At 48.6% G+C, this 14,740-nt stretch overlaps 1 protein-coding gene across 1 annotated transcript in view; it reads left to right on the forward strand.

The window, feature by feature from the left end:
- marchf4 (membrane associated ring-CH-type finger 4) overlaps positions 1-14,740 on the forward strand; it is a 39,916-nt gene that overhangs the window by 23,638 nt on the left and 1,538 nt on the right. The gene's annotated exons all lie outside the window — the stretch shown is intronic.

Genomic DNA, 14,740 nt, shown 5'->3' on the forward strand with positions numbered 1-14,740 from the left:
CCATCTTGTCCTACTGTCTCCATCTTGCCTTACTGTCTCCATCTTGTCCTACTGTGTCCATCTTGCCCTACTGTCTCCATCTTGCCCTACTGTCTCCATCTTGCCCTACTGTCCCCATCTTGCCCTACTGTCTCCATCTTGCCCTACTGTCTCCATCTTGCCCTACTGTCTCCATCTTGCCCTACTGTGCCCATAGCACCGCCCCAGGTAAGGGAAGCCTTGGGGATGTTGTTGGGCCCAGTACCAGGCAGATACTCTGTACCACTATATAACAGCACTATACAGCTGTGCCACTAAGCAGTTATCATTTTCAACCAATGAGCAGCCTCTGAAACAGAACATAATCCCATTTATATTTATGAACTCGGAATAAAACTGCTTTTGGCCGGGACCCATTTCAATTACAAATGCTCTAAAATTCCATTTCGGTGTTTTTTAGAGTTAAGATTTCTGAGGCCAAACGCAATTAAATTGCATTTACATTCTGAACTACACATCCCAGCATCCCCTGCAGCCTGGGGGGGCGACGGACACTGAGGCCTCGGGGACTTTCCATTTGGCACAGAAAATAATAAATGCAAAGGCGGGGGGTATAATGGTAGTTGGCAGCTGGATAAGGTTCTGACACCAGAACACAATGGCACCAGATGCCGATCCAGTCTCTGGCACAGTCCGGGGCAGCGCACTCGGCCCAAGCGGACAGATGGCCCAGTATTATGGGGGTGTCGGCTGGACCCAATGGCCCATATCTGTGTGTCGGGCATCTAATTATCTAGATAAGTGACACAGAAATGGAAAATTACATTTATTTTTCACTATTTGCTGAGCAGAAGTCACTAATGTCATGTAAAGTCATGGCGCACAGTCCTACAGCCTCCATCTTACCCAAGTGTCTTCTTCTTGCCTCAATACCTTGTCCTACTGTCTCCATTCTGTGCTACAGCCTCCATCTTGTCCTACTGTCTCCATCTTGCCCTACCGTCTCCATCTTGCCCTACCGTCTCCATCTTGCCCTACCGTCTCCATCTTCCCCCGCTGTCTCCATCTTGCCCCACTTTCTCCATCTTGCCCCACTGTCTCCATCTTGTCCTACTGTCTCCATCTTGCCCTACTGTCTTCATCTTGCCCTACTGTCTTCATCTTGTCCTACTGTCTCCATCTTGTCCTACTGTCTCCATCTTGTCCTACTGTCTCCATCTTGCCCTACTGTCTTCATCTTGCCCTACTGTCTCCATCTTGCCCTACTGTCTTCATCTTGCCCTACTGTCTCCATCTTGCCCTACTGTCTCCATCTTGTCCTACTGTCTCCATCTTGTCCTACTGTCTCCATCTTGTCCTACTGTCTTCATCTTGCCCTACTGTCTCCATCTTGCCCTACTGTCTCCATCTTGCCCTACTGTCTCCATCTTGTCCTACTGTCTCCATCTTGTCCTACTGTCTCCATCTTGTCCTACTGTCTTCATCTTGCCCTACTGTCTCCATCTTGCCCTACTGTCTCCATCTTGCCCTACTGTCTTCATCTTGCCCTACTGTCTTCATCTTGTCCTACTGTCTCCATCTTGTCCTACTGTCTCCATCTTGCCCTACTGTCTCCATCTTGCCCTACTGTCTCCATCTTGTCCTACTGTCTTCATCTTGCCCTACTGTCTCCATCTTGTCCTACTGTCTTCATCTTGCCCTACTGTCTGCATCTTGTCCTACTGTCTCCATCTTGTCCTACTGTCTTCATCTTGCCCTACTGTCTCCATCTTGCCCTACTGTCTCCATCTTGTCCTACTGTCTTCATCTTGCCCTACTGTCTTCATCTTGCCCTACTGTCTCCATCTTGCCCTACTGTCTCCATCTTGTCCTACTGTCTCCATCTTGCCCTACTGTCTCCATCTTGCCCTACTGTTTGCATCTTGCCCTACTGTCTTCATCTTGCCCTACTGTTTCCATCTTGCCCTACTGTTTCCATCTTGCCCTACTGTCTCCATCTTGCCCTACTGTCTCCATCTTGCCCTACTGTCTCCATCTTGTCCTACTGTCTCCATCTTGCCCAACTGTCTCCATCTTGCCCTACTGTCTCCATCTTGCTCTACTGTCTCCATCTTGCCCTACTGTTTCCATCTTGCCCTACTGTCTCCATCTTGCCCTACTGTCTCCATCTTGCCCTACTGTCTCCATCTTGCCCTACTGTCTCCATCTTGCCCTACTGTGCATGGAACAAGATGGCATGTAGCCAGTTGCACAGACTGATGGTTGGTGTTTATCAGATTATACTTTGCTACAAATGAGTGAGCAGGACGCACAGGTCACACAATTCCCATAAAATGATGTCGGGGGGGGGGGGCAGCACTTTCCTGTCACACAGAGACTCGCGCCCCCCAATATAATGGAACGGACTCACCTAATTGACTCCCTGTCCCACCAGTCAGAGCCGCGGCTGTTACTCACTATAAAGGCGCCCAATGGCCGGGAATTCATCAACCACCAACACCGGCCGGATTATATCACTATAAAGTCATACACAGCCGCCTGGGGAGCCTGTAGGGAACCTGGGGGGGGGGGAATCACAATACCCCAGTGGGGCAGAAGTCAGTTCTCACCCGGTTGCTACATTCTTTCCAGTGTCGGAACCAGCTGTGCAGGGAATATAAACAGACAGACACAAAGAGTAATGTCAATATGAAGATGAATTTCCCCTTTAAATGCTGGGTATGTAGATAGTGTAGGGGATTCAGCAGCGAGTCCTGGGTGAGTTGGGCCGGGCCGGACTCGCAGTACAAAGCGGCGCTCCTGGGTTTTGGGCATTGATGCAGCTGCGAAACAAGTCTTTTATTCCAGGCGAGTTTCAGAAGTCGGAATACTGGCCCCAGTCCAGCGCTGAGGTTGCCCCCAGGGGGGGCGCTGACGACTCTGAAATTTCCCATTAAAGATCTTTAAATGAGTAACAGTCTATCCAGGAACCCGCACTGCTTCTTTTAGAAATAACCCCCGGGATAGAAGTAGGGCAATTACTACCCCCCCATTGTGTAAAGTGATGGGCAGTCTCTGGGATGCACTACGGTATATGGTGGCACTATACAGTATAAATAAAGGGCTAGTAATAATACTGAGAGATACGCAGTTTGCAAGATATTAGCAGTTTTATACTGGGAATATAATGATTTTGAAGCAACAGCACCACCTACTGGTCATTTCATCAAAGTGATAGAGTTTAATTCTCTCTTCTGCCAAACCTCAGACCGGAGCAGTCTCTTTCCACCCCCCAAGCTGTCTCCAGGTTAAAGCAGACACGTCTCTCCGGCTGTTTATGTTGCCGTGTCGCTTCCACATTAAACTGCGCGGCCTTTTTGTAAAGAACTGACAGATGTTAATGAGTTTGTCCGGCAGTTTCCTGCTGCGGCGGCATCTGGGCAGTTTGTGGGCCAAGTCGTGACTGTCAGTCAGTTACTCACAGGGGCCCAATGAATATAATGTTGGTCATACGGCCGTCTGATCCACTCACATCATCCAGTCACGGTCAGACTGGAGTCACAATGTTCCCTCTACAGCTTCACTGTACCCCCATACTGTAAGGGAAACACTATGGCACCTCCTACCCATATGTATAAATACAAATATACAGAGAAGGAATGTTCTGGGCACACAATAAGCTGTACCCCCATACTGTAAGGGAAACACTATGGCACCTCCTACCCATATGTATAAATACAAATATACAGAGAAGGAATGTTCTGGGCACACAATAAGCTGTACCCCCATACTGTAAGGGAAACACTATGGCACCCCCTACCCATATGTATAAATACAAATATACAGAGAGGGAATGTTCTGGGCACACAATAAGCTGTACCCCCATACTGTACTGTCTAAGGGAAACACTATGGCACCCCCTACCCATATGTATAAATACAAATATACAGAGAAGGAATGTTCTGGGCACACAATAAGCTGTACCCCCATACTGTACTGTCTAAGGGAAACACTATGGCACCCCCTACCCATATGTATAAATACAAATATACAGAGAAGGAATGTTCTGGGCACACAATAAGCTGTACCCCCATACTGTACTGTCTAAGGGAAACACTATGGCACGCCCTACCCATATGTATAAATACAAATATACAGAGAGGGAATGTTCTGGGCACACAATAAGCTGTACCCCCATACTGTACTGTCTAAGGGAAACACTATGGCACCCCCTACCCATATGTATAAATACAAATATACAGAGAGGGAATGTTCTGGGCACACAATAAGCTGTACCCCCATACTGTACTGTCTAAGTGAAAAACACTATGGCACCTCCTACCCATATGTATAAATACAAATATACAGAGAAGGAATGTTCTGGGCACACAATAAGCTGTACCCCCATACTGTACTGTCTAAGGGAAACACTATGGCACCCCCTACCCATATGTATAAATACAAATATACAGAGAAGGAAATGTTCTGGGCACACAATAAGCTGTACCCCCATACTGTACTGTCTAAGGGAACACTATGGCACCCCCTACCCATATGTATAAATACAAATATACAGGAGAAGGAATGTTTCTGGGCACACAATAGCTGTACCCCCAATACTGTACTGTCTAAGGGAAACACTATGGGCACCCCCTACCCATATGTATAAATACAAATATACAGAGAGGAATGTTCTGGGCACACAATAAGCTGTACCCCCCATACTGTACTGTCTAAGGGAAACACTATGGCACCCCCTACCCATATGTATAAATACAAATATACAGAGAAGGAATGTTCTGGGCACACAATAAGCTGTACCCCCATACTGTACTGTCTAAGGGAAACACTATGGCACCCCCTACCCATATGTATAAATACAAATATACAGAGAAGGAATGTTCTGGGCACACAATAAGCTGTACCCCCCATACTGTACTGTCTAAGGGAAACACTATGGCACCCCTACCCATATGTATAAATACAAATTACAGAGAAGGAATGTTCTGGGCACACAATAAGCTGTACCCCCATACTGTACTGTAAGGGAAACACTATGGCACCCCCTACCCATATGTATAAATACAAATATTACAGAGAAGGAATGATCTGGGCACACAATAAGCTGTACCCCCATACTGTACTGTCTTAAGGGAAACACTATGGCACCCCCTACCCATATGTATAAATACAAAATATACAGAGAAGGAATGTTCTGGGCACACAATAAGCTGTACCCCCATACTGTACTGTCTAAGGGAAACACTATGGCACCCCCCTACCCATATGTATAAATACAAATATACAGAGAAGGAATGTTCTGGGCACACAATAAGCTGTACCCCCATACTGTACTGTCTAAGGGAAACACTATGGCACCCCCTACCCATATGTATAAATACAAATATACAGAGAAGGAATGTTCTGGGCACACAATAAGCTCCACCCCCATACTGTGAGCAAGCAGGTGGTGTGTGCTGCTGCAACTCCCAGGCCCTTTTTTGGGTCTGGGGGGGTATTTGGGAAAGGTTTTTGCTCAGTACTTTTCCCTTTCCCTGGAATTTAATAATGAGGGGAAAGATGAGTGACCCATCGGGTAGGAGAGTGGAGACCCGCTTGGGTTCTAGCAGGAGGGCTGCAGGAGCGGCGGCCATTACAGACAGCGCTGCTGCACAGAAAGCTATGCTGATTGGAAGAAAGAAGCGACCGGCACGTAAGACCTCACCTAGGAAAGTTCAAACTAGCTCACCTGGCTGTGTGGGAGAGTCTGCCCGGGGAATCCAGGCCGGCGTGCCTGCGGGAAGCTGCGGGACGGAGGCCTGGGAGGAACAGGAAGCAGGCGCCATGACCTCTGGGACCGGTGAGCAGGAGAGAGGCAGCATGGAGGTGCCGGGAGCAGCGGGGGAGAGCCCTGTCGCTATGGAAGTCGCTGAAAGTGCACTGAGTGAGGAGCCCAACATGGCCGCCGGCCCACAGGTACCTGCCACTAACTCACTGGGCTGTCAGGGCCGAGCATTGCAGCCGGGACTGTGTGCGGCTCAGCCTGAGGGGGAAGGGGGAGAGAGGCCGCAGCCTGAGGGAATCACTGACTTTATGCACAAAATGTCTGTGTTGGAGAGAAAGGAGGGAGATTTAAAGCTACGGATTGAGCTTTTGGCTGCTGATCTGGGACTGTGTAACGGGGGAAGGAGATCTGAGATAATAAGGGAATTGGCTTTTATTAATAAAGAACTAGAGGAGACCGAGCAGGAGATGGGCAGCACCATGGGGGCAATCGGGCCCGGGCAAGAACTGTGTGGGAATAGAGAGAGCTTCCAGCAAATGGAGCAGCCACATAAGCCCAAACCAGCAATGACTTTTCCTTTTTCCCAGGATGCTCAGCAGGCTGTAGTTTCACAGACTGTAACAGAGACTGCCCCATGTGACCTGCACCAACATACAGAGACTCTCTCTCTGAGTGGGAATGGGGTGAATGGCAGTGAGTTTGGGGTGAATGGCAGTGAGTTTGGGGTGAATAGTAGTGAGAATGGGGTGAATGGCAGTGAGTTTGGGGTGAATGGCAGTGGGAATGGGGTGAATGGTAGTGGGAATGGGGTAAATGGCAGTGGGAATGGGGTGAATGGCAGTGAGTTTGGGGTGAATGGCAGTGGGAATGGGGTGAATGGCAGTGGGAATGGGGTGAATGGTAGTGGGAATGGGGTAAATGGCAGTGGGAATGGGGTGAGTGGCAGTGGGAATGGGGTAAATGGCAGTGAGTTTGGGGTGAATGGCAGTGGGAATGGGGTGAATGGCAGTGGGTTTGGGGTGAATGGCAGTGAGTTTGGGGTGAATGGCAGTGGGAATGGGGTGAGTGGCAGTGGGAATGGGGTGAATGGCAGTGGGAATGGGGTGAGTGGCAGTGGGAATGGGGTAAATGAGACTGTTGGTTCAAGAGGGGGAAGTAAAGGAGATGGATTTCCCGGGAGGGGGGAGAGGGGGGTACATGGGGGGGCTGGCGGAACAGGGGGCAATGTATCTTACAGTGATGCTGTTACTAATAGTGATACCAGGGATGGGGCAGCAGACAGGATTGTGCGGGGGGCAGAGAGGGCTTTGTTGCCCCAGACTGAGGTGGCAGAGCCGGGCAAGAGGAGGAACGTAGTGAAGATTAAGTGGGTGCAGGGGAGAGAGGGGTTCCCGGGCAGGAGATACGTAGCCAGGAGGCTGATCAAGGAGTCCCTGGGTTTCACCCCAGATGATGTTTATGCCCTAGTCACTGTCACTGATACGGAGTTTGACTTGAGCTTTAAGTTGCCCCAGGGGCTGGAGGAATTTTGGAAGGGGTATGAGAGAGAGAGGGGCTCGGACGTGTGGAACGGATTTGAGGTTATTCCGGTTTCAAAGCCGGAGGTTAAAAATGTGACAATTATTTTTAAAAGCGAGTCCATAAATGAGGAGGATGTGATGTTTTGGCTAAAGCGGCAGTGCCAGGTACTCTCCCCTTTACAGAGAATCTATGATGAAGAGGGTTTTTGGATAGGGGGGTGGAAAGTCCAGGTGAGACTGCACTCTCATCTCCATGTGCAGAAACATCTCCCCAACTCTCTGTTTCTAGGGAAGGACAGGGGGGTGTGTTTCTATGCGGGCCAGCCCCGGGTCTGCTTTAAATGCGGCTCCAATAGGCATCTGGCCGGCAAATGTACCGTACAGAAATGTGCCTTTTGTGGGGAGGTGGGACACCCAAGCAAGGACTGTGTCACCATTAGGTGCAATCTCTGCCTGAGACTGGGCCACGCACACCGGGATTGCCCCGACGCCTGGCATAACGTCCAGAAACAGTGCCCAAACCTGCTGGCGGAACTGAGGGAGGGTATGGGGGGCGAGGAGGGACCGGAGACTCAGGGAGTAGCGCAAAGGGGGACTGAGGGAGGAACAGATTTGGGGAACGGAGGAAGTACTTCTGGGGAAGGGGTGGAGCTCACTGAGAGGGAGGAGCAAGGGGCGGAGAAACAGGATTGGCGGGTGGTTGGTGGAAACTCAAAGAAAGTAAATAAGAGAAAGGCTGTGCCCAAAGAGATGGCGGTAGAAACAGAAAACAGATTTGATTTGTTAGGGAAATCCTGGGCTGCAGTTATGGAGGAGGAGGAGGAGGTTTCGGTGAGACTGGGAAAGGAAAGGGAGGAGGAAGAGGAGGTTTCGGTGAGACTGGGAAAGGAAAGGGAGGAGGAAGAGGAGGTTTCGGTGAGACTGGGAAAGGAAAGGGAGGAGGAAGAGGAGGTTTCGGTGAGACTGGGAAAGGAAAGGGAGGAGGAAGAGGAGGTTTCGGTGAGACTGGGAAAGGAAAGGGAGGAGGAGGAGGAGGTTTCGGTGAGACTGGGAAAGGAAAGGGAGGAGGAAGAGGAGGTTTCGGTGAGACTGGGAAAGGAAAGGGAGGAGGAAAGGAAGGAAAAAAGGAAAAGTGTTTTCAGTGAAGAGGTTTCAAGAGGGAGGAAAAATAAAAAGAAAGGCCAAAACCAAGAGGATGAGTGGGGGTCTCTGGGGGAGGAAGACATTGTGGAGGGACCGGAGGAAGTAGCAGGAGCCCCAAGTTTCATGGTCAAAAGAACCGGTGAGGAGCAAGTAAATGGCAAATGTAAAAATCAAAAGACTTGAGATGGATTTTAAGAGAACAAGTGAAATGAGTAACTAAATGTAAATGGAACTCTGTGCTAAATGTAACCGTTTCTTTCTGATTTTAAAGCTTTTTGTGTTTGTTTAATGTTATTGTAATGTGAAGTTATTTTGCCTTTTGTAATGTTTTTATTCAATAAAATCCCTACCCATATGTATAAATACAAATATACAGAGAGGGAATATTCTGGGCACACAATAAGCTGTACCCCCATACTGTACTGTCTAAGGGAAACACTATGGCACCTCCTACCCATATGTATAAATACAAATATACAGAGAAGGAATGTTCTGGGCACACAATAAGCTGTACCCCCATACTGTACTGTCTAAGGGAAACACTATGGCACCCCCTACCCATATGTATAAATACAAATATACAGAGAGGGAATGTTCTGGGCACACAATAAGCTGTACCCCCATACTGTACTGTCTAAGGGAAACACTATGGCACCTCCTACCCATATGTATAAATACAAATATACAGAGAAGGAATGTTCTGGGCACACAATAAGCTGTACCCCCATACTGTACTGTCTAAGGGAAACACTATGGCACCCCCTACCCATATGTATAAATACAAATATACAGAGAAGGAATGTTCTGGGCACACAATAAGCTGTACCCCCATACTGTACTGTCTAAGGGAAACACTATGGCACCCCCTACCCATATGTATAAATACAAATATACAGAGAGGGAATGTTCTGGGCACACAATAAGCTGTACCCCCATACTGTACTGTCTAAGGGAAACACTATGGCACCCCCTACCCATATGTATAAATACAAATATACAGAGAAGGAATGTTCTGGGCACACAATAAGCTGTACCCCCATACTGTACTGTCTAAGGGAAACACTATGGCACCCCCTACCCATATGTATAAATACAAATATACAGAGAAGGAATGTTCTGGGCACACAATAAGCTGTACCCCCATACTGTACTGTCTAAGGGAAACACTATGGCACCCCCTACCCATATGTATAAATACAAATATACAGAGAGGGAATGTTCTGGGCACCACAATAAGCTGTACCCCATACTGTACTGTCTAAGGGAAACACTATGGCACCCCCTACCCATATGTATAAATACAAATATACAGAGAAGGAATGTTCTGGGCACACAATAAGCTGTACCCCCATACTGTACTGTCTAAGGGAAACACTATGGCACCCCCTACCCATATGCATAAATACAAATATACAGAGAAGGAATGTTCTGGGCACACAATAAGCTGTACCCCCATACTGTACTTTCCGTCCCTGCGATACTCTCAGCTGCTTCTCTGGAAAAGCAATTATTATTTTCCCAAAGACATATTTATTTTCAGCTTCTAATTTGGATTTGACATATTTGGGGATAACGTTTCAGCACCAAACAGAATAAGAAATGATTCCGGCTGGAGCTCTGAGCTCTGAATGAGCCGCGTCCAATCGCTGTGGGAGTGAATGCCGCCGCCGCGCACTCGTAGCCATTTCACACATAAGGGCCCGACGCAGTTTATCCGGCCGTGTTCAATAAAGAGATTGCTCTGGTTCTGCCCCTCGGCCCAATGGAGAGGTGGAATAGAAATGTATTTTCCACTTGATCTCAGCAGAGGCTCCGGATCGGAGGGGAAGGACTTTCGGGACCCGAGGCTTGGGGCTCAGTATGAGTGGGGCCGGGGGGCAAATAGATAAATAGCAAAGTGTGACCTGTGGGTTGGGAAAAACTGATATAAACAGGGTAATGAAATAAAAAGGAAAGAAAAATAAAAAGGCACCAATCAGAAGTCTGCTTTCAAACAGGCTATTATTGCTATATTGCTCTACTATTTCCATTTAGGCTTTTTGCATCTAACTCTGCTGACTTTTTTCTCTACTGTCTCCATCTTGCCCTACTGTCTCCATCTTGCCCTACTGTCTCCATCTTGCCCTACTGTCTCCATCTTGCCCTACAGTCTCCATCTTGTCCTACTGTCTCCATCTTGTCCTGCTGTCTCCATCTTGCCCTACTGTCTCCATCTTGCCCTACTGTCCCCATCTTGCCCTACTGTCTCCATCTTGCCCTACTGTCTCCATCTTGCCCTACTGTCCCCATCTTGCCCTACTGTCCCCATCTTGCCCTACTGTCCCCATCTTGCCCTACTGTCCCCATCTTGTCCTACTGTCTCCATCTTGCCCTACTGTCTCCATCTTGCCCTACTGTCTCCATCTTGCCCTACTGTCTCCATCTTGCCCTACTGTCTCCATCTTGCCCTACAGTCTCCATCTTGTCCTACTGTCTCCATCTTGTCCTACTGTCTCCATCTTGTCCTACTGTCTCCATCTTGTCCTGCTGTCTCCATCTTGCCCTGCTGTCTCCATCTTGCCCTACTGTCCCATCTGCCCTACTGTCTCCATCTTGCCCTACTGTCCCCATCTTGCCCTACTGTCTCCATCTGCCCTACTGTCTCCATCTTGCCCTACTGTCCCCATCTTGCCCTACTGTCTCCATCTTGCCCTACTGTCCCCCATCTTGCCCTACTGTCCCCATCTTGCCCTACTGTCCCCATCTTGCCCCTACTGTCTCCATCTTGTCCTACTGTCCCCATCTTGCCCTACTGTCCCCATCCTTGCCCTACTGTCTCCATCTTGCCCTACTGTCCCCATCTTGCCCTACTGTCTCCATCTTGCCCTACTGTCTCCATCTTGTCCTACTGACCCCATCTTGCCCTGCTGTCTCCATCTTGCCCTGCTGTCCCCCATCTTGCCCTTGCTGTCTCCATCTTGCCCTGCTGTCTCCATCTTGCCCTACTGTCCCCATCTTGCCCTACTGTCTCCATCTTGCCCTACTGTCCCCATCTTGCCCTACTGTCTCCATCTTGTCCTACTGACCCCATCTTGCCCTGCTGTCTCCATCTTGCCCTGCTGTCCCCATCTTGCCCTGCTGTCTCCATCTTGCCCTACTGTCTCCATCTTGCCCTACTGTCCCCCATCTTGCCCTACTGTCTCCATCTTGCCCTACTGTCCCCATCTTGCCCTACTGTCCCCATCTTGCCCTACTGTCCCCATCTTGCCCTACTGTCCCCATCTTGCCCTACTGTCTCCATCTTGTCCTACTGTCCCCATCTTGCCCTACTGTCCCCATCTTGCCCTACTGTCTCCATCTTGCCCTACTGTCCCCATCTTGCCCTACTGGTCTCCATCTTGCCCTACTGTCCCCATCTTGCCCTACTGTCTCCATCTTGTCCTACTGACCCCATCTTGCCCTGCTGTCTCCATCTTTGCCCTGCTGTCCCCATCTTGCCCTGCTGTCTCCATCTTGCCCTGCTGTCTCCATTCTTGCCCTACTGTCTCCATCTTGCCCTACTGTCTCCATCTTGTCCTACTGTCTCCATATTGCCCTACTGTCTCCATCTTGCCCTACTGTCTCCATCTTGCCCTACTGTCCCCATCTTGCCCTACTGTCTCCATCTTGCCCTACTGTCTCCATCTTGCCCTACTGTCCCCATCTTGCCCTACTGTCTCCATCTTGCCCTACTGTCCCAATCTTGCCCTACTGTCTCCATCTTGCCCTACTGTCCCCATCTTGCCCTACTGTCTCCATCTTGTCCTACTGACCCCATCTTGCCCTACTGTCTCCATCTTGCCCTGCTGTCCCCATCTTGCCCTGCTGTCTCCATCTTGCCCTGCTGTCTCCATCTTGCCCTGCTGTCTCCATCTTGCCCTGCTGTCTCCATCTTGCCCTGCTGTCTCCATCTTGCCCTGCTGTCTCCATCTTGTCCTACTGTCTCCATATTGCCCTACTGTCTCCATCTTGCCCTACTGTCTCCATCTTGCCCTACTGTCTCCATCTTGCCCTACTGTCTCCATCTTGCCCTACTGTCCCCATCTTGCCCTACTGTCTCCATCTTGCCCTACTGTCCCAATCTTGCCCTACTGTCTCCATCTTGCCCTACTGTCCCCATCTTGCCCTACTGTCTCCATCTTGTCCTACTGACCCCATCTTGCCCTACTGTCTCCATCTTGCCCTGCTGTCCCCATCTTGCCCTACTGTCTCCATCTTGCCCTACTGTCTCCATCTTGCCCTACTGTCCCCATCTTGCCCTGCTGTCTCCATCTTGCCCTACTGTCCCCATCTTGTCCTACTGTCTCCATCTTGCCCTACTGTCTCCATCTTGCCCTACTGTCTCCATCTTGCCCTACTGTCTCCATCTTGCCATACTGTCTCCATCTTGCCCTATTGTCTCCATATTGCCCTACTGTTTCCATGAGACCGCACTGTTACTATGTCGGCCTATGGCAGTTACTCCCTTGCTATGTTATACCCACATACTACACCTCTCCCTGCCTTCAACTGCCACTTGGGGCCCCGCTATGTATAAGCCCTAGGCTTGAGATAACCTATAACTATAACTACGACCCATCACTATAAGCAATTCCATGTAAAGAGGATATATAGCTTGACGTGGGCGGCTCCATTTTACCCAGGTTTGGGTCGGACACTACTAAACCCTGGAATCTGAGACAAATAAACCTGTTCGAGCTGTTTGATATCCACTAAATCTGATTGGATCAGTGACGCTTCCCCTTTAACTGAATATTAATCCCCAATGTTTCACCGGGGAAGTTTGGCCGCGACTAAATCAAAGCTCCAATCACGTCCCCCCTCTGTCTGCGCCGGTTTGGCCGAATGCAGTAAAATCAATAGTCAATTTTGAGGCCTGTAATGGAGGGGAAATAAAGACAACGAGCCGCTATTATTTGTCCATTTGGCTTTATTGGGGGATGGGCCGTGGCGTCGCCTCCCTGTGATTCATCATGGAGGGACGTATCGTATAATGTCCCCCCCAGACGCAGCGACTCTGACGAATGAGCATCGGGACACCCTGCTTTTATTGATGCTTCAGTTCAAATGACAATTCTTCTTTTATATTTTATAATGAACTTTTGTTGCCAGTTACACAGTTTTATTCCCTCTGTGTAAAGGGCAAGTTCACTGGGATAAACCAAGGTCCCAACCCCATTATTTACCCCAGGACAGACTGAATTTCCTGGTTCCGGGCTGCTCTCTTTCCTTGTTGGCTGCCCCCCATGGGAAAGAGAGCAGCTCGGGGGAAGAGAGTCCAGAGACCCCAAGGTAAGAAGATGTATTGACCCGAGGGGAGATTCCTTGTAGATTGAATGGACATGGCTACCAGGTCTCCAAGCTGACCTGTGCCCCCCCAAATATCCAAGTGCCCCCCAATCACCTCTTCTGGGGATATTTACTGCTTAGCTGGCAGGTCTCACCCATTTTTGTTGCATAAATACATTCATTTTATGAGCAGAGCAACATCACGAGACTTTCCTTTTCTCAGGGAATTAATTTTCAGCCAATTATAGTCAGTTGGTTATAATGATCAACAGGTGGCGCCATCCTATTGCATCATGCAAAGGACTTATGAGGCCAGTAAAATAATAAGGCAATAATAAATATATGTTTTTGAAAATTAATTTTGTTTGCCACTATTGTCCCATATTGGGGTTAGCAGTTGGCCAACCTGCCCCTCATCTCTCTGATTTGCCAATTGGAAAATCCAAGCGATTCTCTGGGATATATAGACGACTGCCCTCGGCATTACAGTACAGGTATAGGACCTGTTATCCAGAATGCTTGGCACCCAGGGCTTTCTGGATAAGGGATCTTTCCGTATTTTGATCTCAATGCTTTATCTCTACTAAAAAATCATTAAAAACCAATAGGGCTGTTCTGCCCCAATAAGGGGTAATTATATCTTAGTTGGGATCAAGTACAGGTACTGTTTTATTATTACAGAGAAAAGGGAATCATTTAACCATTAAATAAACCCAATAGGGCTGTTCTGCCCCAATAAGGGGTAATTATATCTTAGTTGGGATCAAGTACAGGTACTGTTTTATTATTACAGAGAAAAGGGAATCATTTAACCATTAAATAAACCCAATAGGGCTGTTCTGCCCCCAATAAGGGGTAATTATATCTTAGTTGGGATCAAGTACAGGTACTGTTTTATTATTACAGAGAAAAGGGAATCATTTACCCATTAAATAAACCCAATAGGGCTGTTCTGCCCCAATAAGGGGTAATTATATCTTAGTTGGGATCAAGTACAGGTACTGTTTTATTATTACAGAGAAAAGGG

The sequence above is a fragment of the Xenopus tropicalis genome, chromosome 9 (assembly GCF_000004195.4).
Source record: "Xenopus tropicalis strain Nigerian chromosome 9, UCB_Xtro_10.0, whole genome shotgun sequence".
Taxonomy (NCBI): Eukaryota; Metazoa; Chordata; class Amphibia; order Anura; family Pipidae; genus Xenopus; species Xenopus tropicalis.